Source organism: Lygodium microphyllum, chromosome 20 (genome assembly GCF_053477565.2).
Source record: "Lygodium microphyllum isolate KBCC chromosome 20, Lygodium_microphyllum_v1.1.10, whole genome shotgun sequence".
NCBI classification, from domain to species: domain Eukaryota; kingdom Viridiplantae; phylum Streptophyta; class Polypodiopsida; order Schizaeales; family Lygodiaceae; genus Lygodium; species Lygodium microphyllum.
The window spans coordinates 116,402,142-116,417,583 of NC_141154.1; the positions used below are offsets into that span (position 1 = coordinate 116,402,142).

Here is a 15,442-nt window from a genome sequence, read left to right on the forward strand (position 1 = left end):
ATTCTATCCTTATGTTGGTCCATGGTTGCGGTTGCTCCTTATGTACCCCACATTGTCCATAGGCTTTAAGAGTATCTTCCAATTTGTGCTATGTGTTTATATCGGTTGATTCACCTCACTTTCAATTGTTTCTCCCTCCATTGCAACATTTTCTAACATAGGTTTCAATGTCAAGCAAGGATTTTTGAGATACTTGTTTTTGACTTGTCACAAAACTCCTACTTGTTTTTACTATTTAGTTTTCAAAGTGCAGTCCTTCCTCAATAGAGCTTGTTCTATTTTTAAGTCTCTCATAGACAACAAACTTTGTTGACTTGGTCTATGATTTGATGAACAACATTGTATCTATCCCTCTCTCTCTCTTCCATCCTTCAAGCATATATATATATATATATATAGATCGGTTAATATCTCTACTACTCCACATTCTAATGTTTTGCTAGCATAGAGTTTTAGTATGCAATGCATCGGCCAGTGCAACCATCATGATGAATGCGCCCTGTTTTTTTTTGGGAGATCGATTGATTGGCCCAACTCACCACCCTGTGCAAATAAACAACCACGACTATAGGTACATGTTGAATATTGGCACATCGTATGTATCGTATTGCACTACGGCCGCTGCTACGCCACATTCTAATGTTTTCCCAGCACAGAGTTTTAGTGTGCGATGCATTGGCCAGTGCAGCCATCATGATGAATGCGCCCTGTTCTTTTGTGGAGATCAATCGATTGGCCCAACTCATCGCCTTGTGCAAATAAATAACCACGACTGCAGGTACATGTTGAACATGTGTGCATCGTGCATATCGTACTGCACTACTGTGGCTGTTGTTCCTTTATAGCAGTAAAATGTTCAAGTCAACATGGGGAATAATGAGGGCATGTGAAGAGGATTCAATAAAGCTGCTGCAGTTGATATTGTTGACCATAGCTGCTGTTTGTCTCATAGCATTTATCGCAGTGTTGTGCTTTTTTTAAAAACTTACATTTATCAGTGCCTAGAGACTGACATCAACCTGCATTTGTCCCTTCCTTACTGGATATGTTTTGGGGGCTTTACACTGTAGACTACTGAATTCTGAGTTGCTTGTATCTTCATTTCCTAATCGAACTACTCTAACATCTAACGTAGTGTGAAGTGACTTAAGTATCCAAATGATAACTATACTATCAACCTTTTCCAGACACATGGTCTCAAACTGCATATGATACTGCACATAAAGGTGTCATCTCCTTCCAATCTACCTTCCATGATATCCAGATGAGATTCAGGGCCACTCTCTAGAGATGCCACCAGCTATAACCTCTGATCATTTAGTGCTTCTCTTACTAGATCCAACTCTATTTCTTTATGAATGGATTCCATCTGAGTGAGTTCTTGATGTAATAATGACCAACAAAGCACAGTTAGAAGTGAGCTTCCACACAAGAAGTTTGTGCTTCTTTGATCTTTGCACCTCCAGGTCTGCTCAATATCATAGCTTCACTTTGATATCCCAAACTGCAAAGTACTTCTATAGGAAAATCTCTTGATTTCAATCATGAATTGAAGCAATTTTGTAGAGAATGCTCTTCAAGCAGATGCGCTTCTTGTCACAATCACTATATGAAAATATTTCTTTGCTAGTTAAAATGATGACAATTTCGTTTGGTAGTTAACATAATCACTTATGCAAAGAAAAAATAACCAATTTATTCTAAGCATGCTTTAAAATAGTTGAATATATTTTCCTTCCTATACTTTTCTTATGTTGTTGTCATTGACCCTTTAAAACACCACAACATATGTTACCATTGAGACTTATTTTGATGTCATATATTTTGTTGAATAAATGTTTTTCTTACATTTGTAGAAAATCCCACATTGATAATCATAGTTAGTTTTGGGTGTGATTGTATATACACATGTTGTGGACATGCTTATATAAACATTCATTATACTTTCAAACATATTGTATATCCATCTCTCCTAGAATACAATCCATATGCCCAACCCTAGAAGGCACTTTAGACACCAAAAAACTTCCCTTGCCTTGATTATCATACAACCCATTTGAGGAATCCAATTATAGGTATCTTCCAAACATTGATAGAGAATATACATGTTAAGCTCACTAATTTTTATGCCTCATAATTTCTCACAAATGTTAGTCCCACATCCCACCAAACCCTATGGTAGACCTTGTCTAGATCCCACCAAACCTTGTAGTAGACCTTGTCTAAATCCCACCAAACCCTATGTGTAGAAACACCTAGGATTGCAATAATGATTTGAAGCTTTGAAAGAATAGTGCGATAGAAATAATACTATCATTATACAAGGGGACGTTAAACCAGGGATAATTGTTGTGACAAAGTACTAGGTCCTAGGGACACAACCTTCCTTTTTGTGATTGGTTTGGCATCTCAAACCATCTAGTGTGCAATTTTGGTTTTGGGTCTGTAGTAGTGAGATGACTTATATTTATGTATAGCAACAATAATGATTGAATTTTGTGTTGGCCTTTTTTATGTAAGTGTTCATGAAGATGCTTTCCTTAGGTTACAAAGCTTCTTCCATTGACATAAAGTTTGAATATATGAACTGATTAGCTTTGATAAATTTCTGTGTTTCAGATAGTTATAATATGAATCAAATCATGAGATGTCAGAGCAATTACAAGTGTAGACATTCATCTCTTGGTTATCAAGATGTTACAAGACAAACTTATTATGCACATAGCTGTCAAGATATGAATGGCAATATGCATCCATTAGCTATGGCTTATGAACCTAGTCAAAATTATTTGAGAGATAATGCTACTATGAGTGATGAAAACCCTGTTGGAAGTCATGTATTATCCCAATCATTGCTAGCTAGACGTAGATGTGTATGGTGTGGATGAAAGACATATTGTGATGGTGGAAGTTTTGTTTCTCCTTCAACTTATGCATGACACTAGAAAATTAAGGAGAGATTTGAGAGTCTTACAAACCATCTAGGTCTACATGACCCTCACGATTTATCATTGGAGGACATTCTAGAAGGGTGTGACATTGAGCTGGAAAAGGAAGCCCATAATGAGCCCTCACATGAGATTGATAGCTTGGATGAAGGTAAAGATGATGAGGTTAAGATGGGTGATATTGAGCCATCTTTGTTTAATAAAATCATTCAAAGACTAATTCAAATGCAAGCACTCTAGGATGAATAAGCTTCGGTTGAGTTTTCAGACAAGATGCTTCATATTTTATTTGGTGATATTGTTGGGAGGAAGCCTTCTCAAACTTGTATAGACAATATGTTTGCTCCAAGCTTAGGTGATTTGTCAGTGCAGCTATCCAATACATGGGATGGAGACTTAGGTGGTATAAGTATTCCTACTTGTTGTTGGGAGAAACTCAATGTCATGTTAACACGACTTGGTATGATTAACTCTCAACAATACAAAATATGCCAAGGATGTGAGAGTTCTTCTCCTGCACCATTGCTATACCAACCAAGCAAGGAAGATAACTATACTCGGGACACTCTAATGTCAATGCAACTTCAATGCCATGGAAAGGAAGAAGTTAAAGCATGATTGCCCACAATGTTGTGAAAAGTGTTTCAAGTATTCATGGGGCCCCAAGAGGAACACCAAGGAAAAGGGAATTCTCTTGCAAGAAAATCTATCTTGTAACATCAACAAGCTTATTTATCATGTTTCATATGATCACAATGAAGAAAAGAACACCAAGCACAACAAATCTTCATGCAGCATCATGTAAATCTCCCACGGTTTTAATAGAATCAACCATATTCTTCAATATCTTCATAAAATCCATCAATAGAACAAAGAAAGCAAAGAAATACACCATCTTTGAATGGAAATACATCACATGGTATTCATCTTCAATATCTTCATAGTCTTCTCTCTCAATCTCTCATATACAATCACTCTGTTTTAGTAGAATTGGCTATCTTTGACTCTCTCTCTCTCTCTCCATCAATAATACATCATATCCTCACTACAATCTCTCTAAAAAGTACTCTCAATAATCACTCTTAGGTCGTGGATACCCCTCCCAAGAGGTGTATCTGATATGAAGGGTCACCAGAGCTACTACAGTGTCCTTTCATAGCTCACTACTGTCACTTCACTCTAGTCTTCTCTTGAGTCTTTAACAGCTACTTCTTCCACTTCCTTCAGCTCTTTTGCACTTGTATTCACCTCTTTCCAAGGCTAGAAAACTTTCCCAAAGTCACACATACATTCCACAGAACACTTACAGAAGCATACAGAACAGTCTACAGAACAGTACCAGAACAGCTACAGTATAGAGACAGAACAGAAACAGAACAGAAGCAGAAGCTCTACAGAAGACCTACAGAAGGTTACAGAAGGTCATCAAAACTTCATAACTCACTCTCAAATCATTCCAAACTCTCACAAACCATTCAATAAGCTTTCACAATATCTCATTCTTCATCAATCAATACTTCATCCCTCCTTACAGAAGACAATCAGAACAAAACAGAACAAAACAGAAGGTATACAGAACCAATCAGAACCTATCAGGACATCACAGAACCATCAACAAACATCATGAACTTCCAAAACACAATCATTATCATCCAAAACACTCTCAATCCACTTCTAAATCAACCAATCATCCCATAAAATCAACCATTCAGCTCTCAAAAACAACAAAAATCAGCCAAAAAACAAGTCATTTCAACACTCAACATATCCCCACACTTAATAAGGAAGCGTCCTTGCGACCTAGGAAAAAGGGAATACAAGTTCAGGGAAAAGCTCAACTTTGATCTTCAATATCTTTTCAAAAAGAATCCATCCACCACGACCCCAACTTATAACCTGTTTCTGATATAAAAATACAAAGAAAGGAAAACTCTTTACACATTAACACCTCTTATCAAACTAAAAATCACAACAAATTTGTAAAGGATATAAGAGTTTGCTTCTTTTTCATCAGCATCAGCTTCAACTCTCTAACCACGACCCCAACTCTACAAATCTCCAAAACATAGCTCGTACACGAAATCCAATAGGAAACCACCACGTTCGTTTGACATACATGAACTCACAACACAAACACTAATACACAACACAACCATCTGAATGACTCCGTCAAAAAGAGAGTTTTGCATTAAAGGCTTCCACCATACATTGGAAAGGCATCAATGAAGATGATCCCTCTTAAAAGATTGATGTTGTCAGAATCGATCCATAGATAAGGATTCATCTACAAAGTTTTTAGGAGGATTTTGAAAAAATTGGAGACAGCACATCCTTTCCAACAGGACCAAGTATCTGCTAGGCAAACAGAGGGCATGAAAATACAGTATCTCCAGCTGTTGGGAATCAATGCTAACATTGACATTCATGCACAACTTTGGAATAGGCTTTGAATCAGTATGAGAGTGCCTATGCATATACGCCAGGTACCAAGCAAAGTGAGCAGTTAATCTCACTGAGGGATCTGCAGACTGTGAATATTGTTGGGCAAAATGAACATAGTTTTGATAAGCTTGACTAGAAGCTGTCCATTCTCCTGGAATTACTGGCCAATTAATCTGTGGTCCTGTAAGGCAATCATCCGAACTCCATCCCCTTCTTCTGGAAATCTGATTATCAAAACTGTCACAGTCACTAACCAACTGAGGTGGTTGAGATATGGAAGTGTTAGGAGAGGGTAGTGGAATAAGGGAAAGTGGATGTAGGGAAGGATAGGAAAAATCATAAAAGGAAGAAAAGGTTAAAGAAGGAGTGGCAGAAATTTGTAAGGAATCACTAAGGAACGGTGTTAACTGATAAATAGGAAATGTGGAGGGTACATTTATGAGGGGTGAAGGACAGGGTGGAGAAGGGGAAAATACCCTATCCTCAATAAAGGAACAGTAAGTGAAAATAGGAATTTGAGGGAAATGTGAAGGTTGGAAAAGAAGAGGTAAAATTACTGTGGAATTAGTTTGACAAAGGGAAATATATATAGCATAGCGGTGAGCCAATTGTTGGTAATAGAGGAGGGTAGGAACAGAAGGTCCTAAGAGAGATCGTCTATGATAGGCATCAAAGAAGGTAGCATCAAATGGATTATGTTTGGAAAGATAGGTTAAGAGATCCATCCTCAGTTGGTTAGTACTCTGTACAAAGGTAGGAGCTGTGTTTTGTCTTTGATTGAGGACCACCGAATCAATCATGGGATGCCACGAATTATCCTGACAATCAGCTACTTTGGAGGAATAACTTTGAAACATATCAGCTATGCGCAACTCCAAATGATTGACATATAGAACAGCCTGTAAGACCATATCCCCCACATACCATGCCATAGCTACCTCATCTGGGATTAACAAGTCTCCTCGGAGATACATGTATGACATCAACATGGTGTCTGGCGTGACAGAATCTTCAAAGACCATTCTGACTACCTCTGTCAACAACTCAGCAGACCAAGCCCCACTCCAGCCATCCTCTGGAAAAGGTAAATCCATCGTGGAAAGCTTCATGTAGAAGACCAACTTCTGTAAGTGGTAGTGGACAAAGAAAGAATGGTCTGGTAGGACAAAGTCCTGAAACTGTTCAAAGGTAGACCATAACAAGTCCATTCTGGACTGCAATCTTTCCACTTTGTCTTGGAATAGAGGGCACAAAGTAGCCTGTCTCTGTAGGGCAGCCAAATCTTGCTGTGAAAGAGAAGGAATTAATGGAACAGGAGGGCTTGGAGGAACAGAGCGAAACTTTGCAAGCTGATCTTGCAACTGTTGGATTTGGGAGGCTTGGTTGGCCACTGTGTCATTAGCCATCTGTAAAGCTGAAAGCTTGTCATCTAAAATAGCTTGGAATTCTTTCACTTCGTTGGACATCCTCTCCTTCTCTGCTGAAAGGCTAGTAACCTGTGACTGAGCCTCGAATAACTAGGTCTTCAATGAAGAAATCTCATCGCTTTGGATGGCAACCAGTTGGGTTTGCTGTTCCATTTGCTTAAATAGATCTGCTAGGGTACCCTTAGCAGAAGCTAACTCAGATGTTGCCTTATGCAACTGGTCTTTGGACTGCATGAGCTCCTCATAGAAAGATGCGTACAGCTGTTGAACACAGGCTGTCACAGACAACTCAATGGAACTTTGAATATCCTTGCAGAGGAAAGGAATGGCATCTCCTGAAACGAGACTGTTCAGGGAGGGAACTGAGATCTCCAAAGATCCTTCTCTATGTGCTCGGAACAGGTTATTGCAAGTGAGATACCCAGGGAGTTCACTGCCAGAAGTAGCAGGGATAGGCACTGAGGGAAGTACAGCAGGGGCTTTATCCGCTACCCTCTTCAAGCGTTTGCGCTGTATGACCAGGGGAGATGGAGAATCATCATCCTCAATGTCAATAGGTGCTGACTCTTCTAAAGGTGGAGGAGGAGGTACTGGATCTAATGGAGGAGGTGGAGGCACAGTCTTCTGTAAACCTGAATAGGTCAAGAAGGCAGACAAATATGATCCGTAGGTAACATTGGTAACATTACCCCTCGTGACTTTAACAAAATGCTGATCCATTTTAGTAAGGAGGTATGTGCTCCAATCAATAGCAACGCCTTTCAGCACCATCCTGGAAGCTGTGAAAAGCTCTTTGGACAAATAGTGGGATGGCGTTTTGGCAGGCATGAACCTGTCCTGAAGGAACTGACACATCGTCTTCCATACGGGATCAGTAATCATAGAAAAAGAAACTCCTGAAGAGTTTATCACTTTCTTAACATCAAGGACTTCCCTTGTCTGCTTCTGCAACAACTTGAGAATCTCTTCATTAGAGAAGAGCTGACGAGTGGTCACAAAAGGTTCTCCTTTGAAGGGTAAAGACAGAGCCTTCCCTAAGCCTCGAGACGTCAATGTCATAGACATTCCTTGGACTACGCCTGTCTTCTTGCTGTAAGAGGCCAGGAACTCATCACATAAGGACGGATCCTCTGGAAGCAATGGAAAAGGAGTGGCCACAAAATCAGCAAGTCCCGCCTTCGTGAGGGGCTCAAAAGTAAGTAGGGAAGAGTAATCCCTACTAACTAATGGGACGTACTGGATAGGGGGAGGAGCATGAGAAGGCGCCATTCAGATGGTTACACACACACCACAAACACAGACAATCAAGAAGAATGCCTGCAAAGCAACAGACAAAAAAAACAAGGATAAGAGAATTACTAATAAAACGTGACTTGACCTACTAACCCCAAGCAAACCACATCCTAGAAAAAATTTGACATGACCTTGAGACAAATGCGACCGAAAGCTTCATGCGATGCATCAGACAAACACCCTGAACCCCGTATCAGGCAACAAAAGAAAAAAAACTGCATACCGTACCCGTAACCGTAACTAAGACAGGAAACCAAAACCATACCATATTCGACACATATCAATACGACATCTGTGATAAACCAAGACTGGACCATGGAAAATAACACTAAGAACTGCGCATACCCATCCCACGAAACGCTTCATTAAAAAGGGGAATTAAGTGCAGTGAGGGGGGAATTAATTTAATGAAGGGTTGATTTTAATCAATTATTAAAAATGGGTGAATTTTTATTAGGTGATAAACCTTAACAAGAAAACGGCGGTTCCTTATTATAAATTTATTAAATTACCAATTATTAGGTTAAAACGGTGCAGTTATTCGATTCTCGGACTTCGATTCCCGACTGGGTCTCTAAATGCAATTCATTGATTATAAATTAAGGTGATGTGGAGCGCTTTTTTGCCAGCGCGTGCTCATGTGACGGCTGGTTTATTTTATTAAAAAAAATTAAAGTGCCTCTTTAGCGCACGTAGTGCGTGCTAAGTGAACGGCTGGTTTATTTTAATTAAAAAAAGATGTGTGTTTAGCGCGAAGGCGCGTGGAAACTGTGGGTGAATTAAAAGGTTCATTTTAACAATTAATTTGTGATTAAGGGGGAAAATAAAAAATAAATAAAGCACATAAAATAAATACCTGGAAGGGGTGTGTATGTAATGCAGGAATGTGCACGGAAGAGTTCCAGTAAAGGAAAAGTAAAGAGCACTGATGAAACAACAATGACAACACCTTAGCAGATGTGTTGATTTGGTTTGTGTTGGTCTTTTATTTTTTTTATTTTTTTTTTTTAGTTGTGATTTTTTATGGTTTAATAAATGGGAAATGAGTAAGGGAGGTGAGGGGAATTTTTTAGAATGTTTTTAGAAATTTTTAGAATTTTTTACAATTTTTTAAATGAATTTTCTATATTTTTTGGCAATTTAGGGGTAAATTTAGGAAATGTGGAATTTTCAGAAATTATAAGGTAGGCAATTTCCAGCAGACAAATTCCCAAAAATTGACAAAAAGCAAAATGAATTTTTAGAAAATTTTTAATGGAAAAATTAATGTAGTGATTAATTAAGTCACCTAAATCACATTAATCAAATAAGTCAGTTAGGCATAAGTCAATTAAGTCTGGTTAGTGGGGTAAGTCATGTTAGTCTACCTAAGTCAAGTCAGGTTAGTCTAAGTTGCTTAGGTTAGTCAACTAGGCTAGGTTAGCTAACTAAGTTAGGTTAGTCAACTAAGGTAAGTTAACTAAGTTGGGGTTAGTTAATTAAGTTAGGTTAGGTTAACTAGCTAGGTTAACTATGGTTAGGTGATTAAGTTAACTAACTAGGGTTAGGGTTGGACTAACTAACCTAGTTAGGGTTAGGGGACTAACTAGGGTTAGTTTAGGATAGGTTAGGTCTAAGGTTACTAGGGGGTTAGGTTAAGTTAATTAAGGTTAGTTTAGGTTAATGAGGGTTAGTTTAAGTAACCTAGGGTTAGTTGAACTAACCTAGGGGTAGAGAGGAGGTGGAGCAGGAAGGGGGAGGCGCGTCGGCGGCGGCGGCGGTTTCCAGGCGGTTGTGGCGGAGTCGGCGGCGGCAACAACGAATTCGGCGGCGGCGTCGCGGTCGACAGGCGGCAGTCCGGGGGGCAACGAGGGCGGCGGGTGGTCGTGGCAGGGGCCGGAGGCGACGGGCAAGAGGGAGAGGAAGGAGGGGAAAGAAGGCTGGGGGGGGCGCTGGGGGGGGGAGCGCTGGGGGAGAAGACGAAGGAGTGGGGGGAGGGAGGCGCTGGGAGGGGAAGCGCTGGGGGAGGAGACGAAGGAGTGGGGGGAGGGAGGCGCTGGGAGGGGGGCGCTGGGAGGGGAAGCGTTGGGAGGGGAGACGAAGGAGTGGGGGGAGGGAGGCGCTGGGAGGGGAGACGAAGGAGTGGGAGGAGGGAAAGAAGGAAGTCGGGGGGGGGGGGGGGGGGGGGGCTGGGGGTAGACAGAGATGGCGGGGGGGAAGGGAGAACGCAGGAGGAGAGAGAGAAAGAAAGAAAGAGAGAGAGAGAGTCACGGGCGGTTGGGGGCAGGGGTAGTCAGTTAGGGGAAAGGGGTGGGGGCCCATGGGGGGGCCATGGGGTGGGCAGGTGGGGGGAAGGGGTGGGGGCCCAGAGGCGCGTACCCCCGTCCCGCGCGCGTGCGTGGGGTGGGGTAAAAAAATTTGCCGTGACGGGATTGAAATGGCGCGAGGAAGACGGTACGGGTTACGCGGACACGACCGGGGCGCGTGGAGACGCGTAAAATCGAAAAAGGGCGCGTTCACGCGCAAAACGGGCGTGGAAAAAAACATAAAAATAAAGAAAAATTAATAACTCCCAATCCGGACGTCAAAACGAAATAGCGTAAAACAAAAAGTGGGCAGGATGACAGGGGGAAAACAAGGAAAATACAGGTTGGGGGTTCCGGGAGGGGTAAAGGGTGGTCACGTGCAAAAAACACAAAAAACGAACCAAAAATGCAATTTAAAAATTAATATCGAAAAATCCGTGCATCGGAATGAGGTGCTGAAAAAAGGAAAACTGTGCAGAAAGATGTGCCCGACAATCCTATCACATCAAAATATAATCCCGACTGAGAGAAGACGCGTTCACATGGGAAAAACCCAAAAAATAAACCCGAAAATGGGATCGGAAAAAAAAATATCTAACAAACCATTCACCGGAATGACATGCAGTAAGAAGGAAAAATGTCTGCAGGAAGGGGTGGCACAGGGTTATCACGTTAAAACGCAGTTCCGGCGGAAATAGGAGGGGTTCACATGTGAAAAACTCCAAAAATACTCCCGAAAACTCATTTAAAAATTAATAAGTAAAAATCCAGAAGTCGAAAAAGGGTGGAGGAAAAATAAAAAAGGTGGGGGAAGGCACAGGGGACACGGCTGTCAAATCAAATTGGAATTCCGATGCAAATAGGGCAGGTTCACATGGAAAAATGTCAAAAATACACACGAAAAAGTCTTGAAAATTCGGAAAATTAATAACGGACAAACCATGTATCGAAATGATGCGGAATAAAAAGGAAAAATGTCAGGGGAAAAGCGCTAGTCAGGGCTATGATGTCAGAGCATGATTCGGAAGCAAGAAAAGCGCGTTCACATGGAAAACTGTCTAAATTGCGTAAAATGCTTCAAAAATTAATAACTCAAAAACCGTGCACCGGAACAGGGGTAGGTAAAAAGGAAAAATGATCAGTTCAATGGGGGGAACATGGCTATGAGGTTGGATGAGGACTTTGGTGAACGTAGGGTGCATTCACATGGCAGGACCTCAAAATCAAAGAATGAAGGAAAACTGCAAGGAAACAGCCCCAAGGGTGGGTGAAACATAACCGGCTGGGTGGGAAGGGATCCCATTAGGGTAAAAGCAAGTCATGGCATATATGCAAAAGCAAGATAAGGCATATGCAGAGGGGTATGCAACATAGACGCGCAGGGACGCGTCCCCACACTTAAGACCTTAACGGATAGGGTTAACCGAGCAACAGGGACCTAGGACCACGCCACAGACCATCCACTAACTTTCCTACACTGAAAACATGACCGTTACGAAGAAACAAAATGTGTAGGGTTAGAAAAACTTGGCCCATTTCGTCAAGAATCAAGGTTGAGTATCGATGGCACGTCCAGTGTTGTTGTCGGCACTGGAGGGACCAAGGCATCTTTACAGCGCACGTTCGTCCCCATATCGCTTACCCGGTTGAGGAATCGTCAAAGGGGAATTGGTGCAGAAAGAGTATGCCAGGGTGCACAGTTGATGGTGCATTAGTGCATCCAACCCGTCTGGCATAGGTGCAAGGAGGAAGGCAAGGGAGCCTTACAGTGCAGTGTACAGAACAGGGTGAAGTGTCTTGTGTTGACGGTAAAAACCCATCCCGTGGGTGCATAGGGAAACGGGAACATACCTGACTCCAAGTGTCGTAACGTCCCTCAATCTCACCTCTCGGTAATTGATTGAAGAAACTCCAGTCACACTCAACCCACCCTCTGTCTCACGCTCTGTGGATAGATACAGGAGGGCAGCCTTTTCCTGAAACCCTTTGATGTAATCCTCATAGTCGCTTGTGCAAAGGGTGTATGCCTTGTGCGCAGTTGATGGTGCAACAGTGCATCCCGCCCTGTGCCGGCATACAGTGCAAGAATGAAGGCCAGGGAGCCTTATAGTGCAGTGCACAGAACAAATCGTGCTTTGTGCTTTGAGAGGCCCATCCCGTGCGTGCAACACTTCATTCACACTTCTCACCTCGCATTTGATTTGAAGGGAAAAGATTGGTCTCTCGACCCACCCTCTGTCTCACTCTTTGTTGATAGATACAAAGGGCAACCGTACTCACTTCCCCATCCGGTTAGGATGAAAGCTCACATCACTCAAGGGGTTGTCGATGAAGATCGCGTCATCAGTTGTTGAAGAGGCGTACCCAGGGAGGTAGCCATCAAATCGAATATTGTGTTGGATAGGAACATGTCGGCTACTAGAGGACAGTTAGTCACTTTGCAAAGAGACCCAGGACACATCGTACCAAGGGAGGCAGCGTCGGAATTGGATCCTAGGGATATCAATTAATGAATCCACTTTCTGGACTGCTGGGTGTTACCACATTTTCCACAGCCAGCTTCTCGCCCAAGGGTGTTTACCACATTTTCTTGGAACGAGGCCTGCTATGATAGGGAATTGCTTCCTTTTCTCTCATAACAGATTTGTTTATTTGTTTTTTTTTTCTTTCTTCTGTTTTTTTTTTCTTTTTCTTATTTTCCCTATTCCCGAGGGTGTTTCCACCTTTTCTCGAAGAAGAGGTCGGCATGACAGGGACCTAAGTCCTTTTCTCCCATGACTGATATGTTTTGTTTTGTTGTTTTCTTCTTTTGTCTTTTTTTTTTTCAATATTGAGCAAAGGAATGGCAGAACTACCATTTGTCAGAACCCACCTCGCCACTGTCGCTGGTGGAAAATAGAGAATAAGAAATCAAGGCTAGAAGAGGGTTTTGAGGGGACAGAGGGTTGCACCCTCTTCATCAGAAATGATTGAAGAACGGCTATCAAAAGTAGCATCATAAGAAGTACAGTGCTGTGCCAACGAGGGAAAAGGAGGGAAGTACTTCTTCAGGCGATATCCATTGATCAGAAAGGGATCATCAGAGGCATCAACGGTCTGTACTTGGACAGAGCCATTAGGGTTGACTGCAAGTACCTTATAGGGGCCCATCCACCGCTGCTGGAGCTTGCCAGGAAACTTGCCAAAGCGTGAATCATAGGCTAGGACCAAATCACCTTCTTTGAACTCCTTGTGCTTGATGAAACTATCATGGTAAGCCTTACGTCGAGCTTGCGTGGCTTCCATGCACTGTAGAGCCATCCGACGAATTTCGTCCAAACATTCCAAGTGCAGGAGACGGCGTTGCAGTGAATCATCATCCCCCAAACGCTCTTTGATAGCCACTCTCAAAGAGGGTAGTTCCAGTTCAACAGGAAAAACAGCTTCTGTACCATACACCAGCTGGAAAGGTGTCTGTCCCGTTGCTGCTTTATGGGAGGTTCTGTACGCCCAGAGGGCCTCTGTAAGTCGATCATCCCAATCACGACGATGTGCGGCAATCGTTCTTGTCAGAATCGAGCAGAGGATGCGATTGGTGACTTCGACTTGGCCGTTGGCTCTGGGGTAATAAGGAGTGGACTTGTGATGGTGGATCTTATACAACTCTGTCAACTCTTCCATGACTTTGTTGAGGAAATGAGTGCCTCTGTCACTTACCAGCTCTAAGGGACTGCCAAAACGGGTAATGATATTCTCGTACATGAACAGGGCCACGCTGTTACCATCATCCCACTTGAGGGCTTTAGCTTCACACCACTTTGTGACATAATCCGTACATACGAGGATGTATCGGTTCTATTTCCTTCTGGTGGGAGGGTCAATCGGACCTACGAAGTCGATACCCCACTTCTCAAACGGCTTCAAAGGAAGGATAGGTTGCAATGGCATGGCACTTGTCTTCGTGGGTTTCCCCATTCTTTGACAAGCATCACATCTTTTACAGTAATCATAGGAATCTTTGTGAATTGCAGGCCACCAATAACCTGCTAGCAGAGCCTTCCTGGCCGTAGTTTCTCCTGCAAAGTGACCTCCACATGGCTCGTCGTGGCAAGCCTTCAGACCAATCCCAATCTCATCCCCTGCAACACATCTTCTGAGCATTTCATCTTTGCCTTTCTTGTACAATGCACCGCCTAGCAGGGTGTATGGGGCTGATTCTAGCATGAGCTTTTTCCTTTCCCGACTAGAGACACCAGGAGGGTACTGTTGGGTTGCCAGCAGATTGGCAATGTCCGCATACCAGGGAGTGACAGTTTCTACCAAGAATAAGGAAGCATCAGGGAGGTCTGGATCATCCTGCTCCTCGTCTGCAGTTTGTGGGATACGCGACAGATGATCATCCAGAACATGGGAACGACCAGGCTTAGTAATCACCTCAAAGTCGAACTCTTGGAATAAAAGGAGCCATCTCATCAATCGTCCTTTCACATCTGCTTTGTTCATCAAGAAGGACAGGGCCTCATGATCCACATAAAATTTAAAGTGGGTAGATAGGAGGTAATGGCGAAACTTCTCCAGGGCAAACACCATTGCCAAGCACTCCAGCTCGGTCACTGTATAGTTCCGTTCCCTATCAGTGACTTTTCAGCTTGCATAATAGATCGGTTGATCCAACTTCGAGGAGCCCTTCTGGCATAGGACTGCGCCTAAGCCTTCAATAGATGCATCAGTGTGTACATGGAACTCTTTCGTCCAATCAGGAGGTTGCAGAATGGGTGCCTCTATCAGACACTGCTTCAGAGTGTGGAAGGCTTTGTCACATTCTTCCGTCCAAGTAAACTCTGCATCTTTCCTCAGAACCTTGTGCAAGGAAGTTGCCTTTGTCGCAAAATGGGCTATAAACCTTCTGTAGTAACCCACATGACCTAAGAATTCCCTCAACTGTTTGAGGTTGGTGGGTGCTGTCAGAGCTGCAATCTTTTCGATCTTTGCAGGGTCTGTTGATATCCCTTGTGCTGAGACAATGTGGCCCAACAGGACTCCAGAAGAGACCCCAAAGATGCATTTG

The 15,442-nt window shown here is 42.6% G+C and overlaps 1 non-coding gene across 1 annotated transcript; it reads right to left on the reverse strand.

The window, feature by feature from the left end:
- Positions 1-4,765: 4,765 nt before the first annotated feature.
- On the reverse strand, positions 4,766-4,833 carry LOC148019288 (small nucleolar RNA SNORD36). The gene has a single exon (XR_015687604.1). It is a non-coding gene; the product is annotated as a small nucleolar RNA SNORD36 (small nucleolar RNA).
- Positions 4,834-15,442: the final 10,609 nt, after the last annotated feature.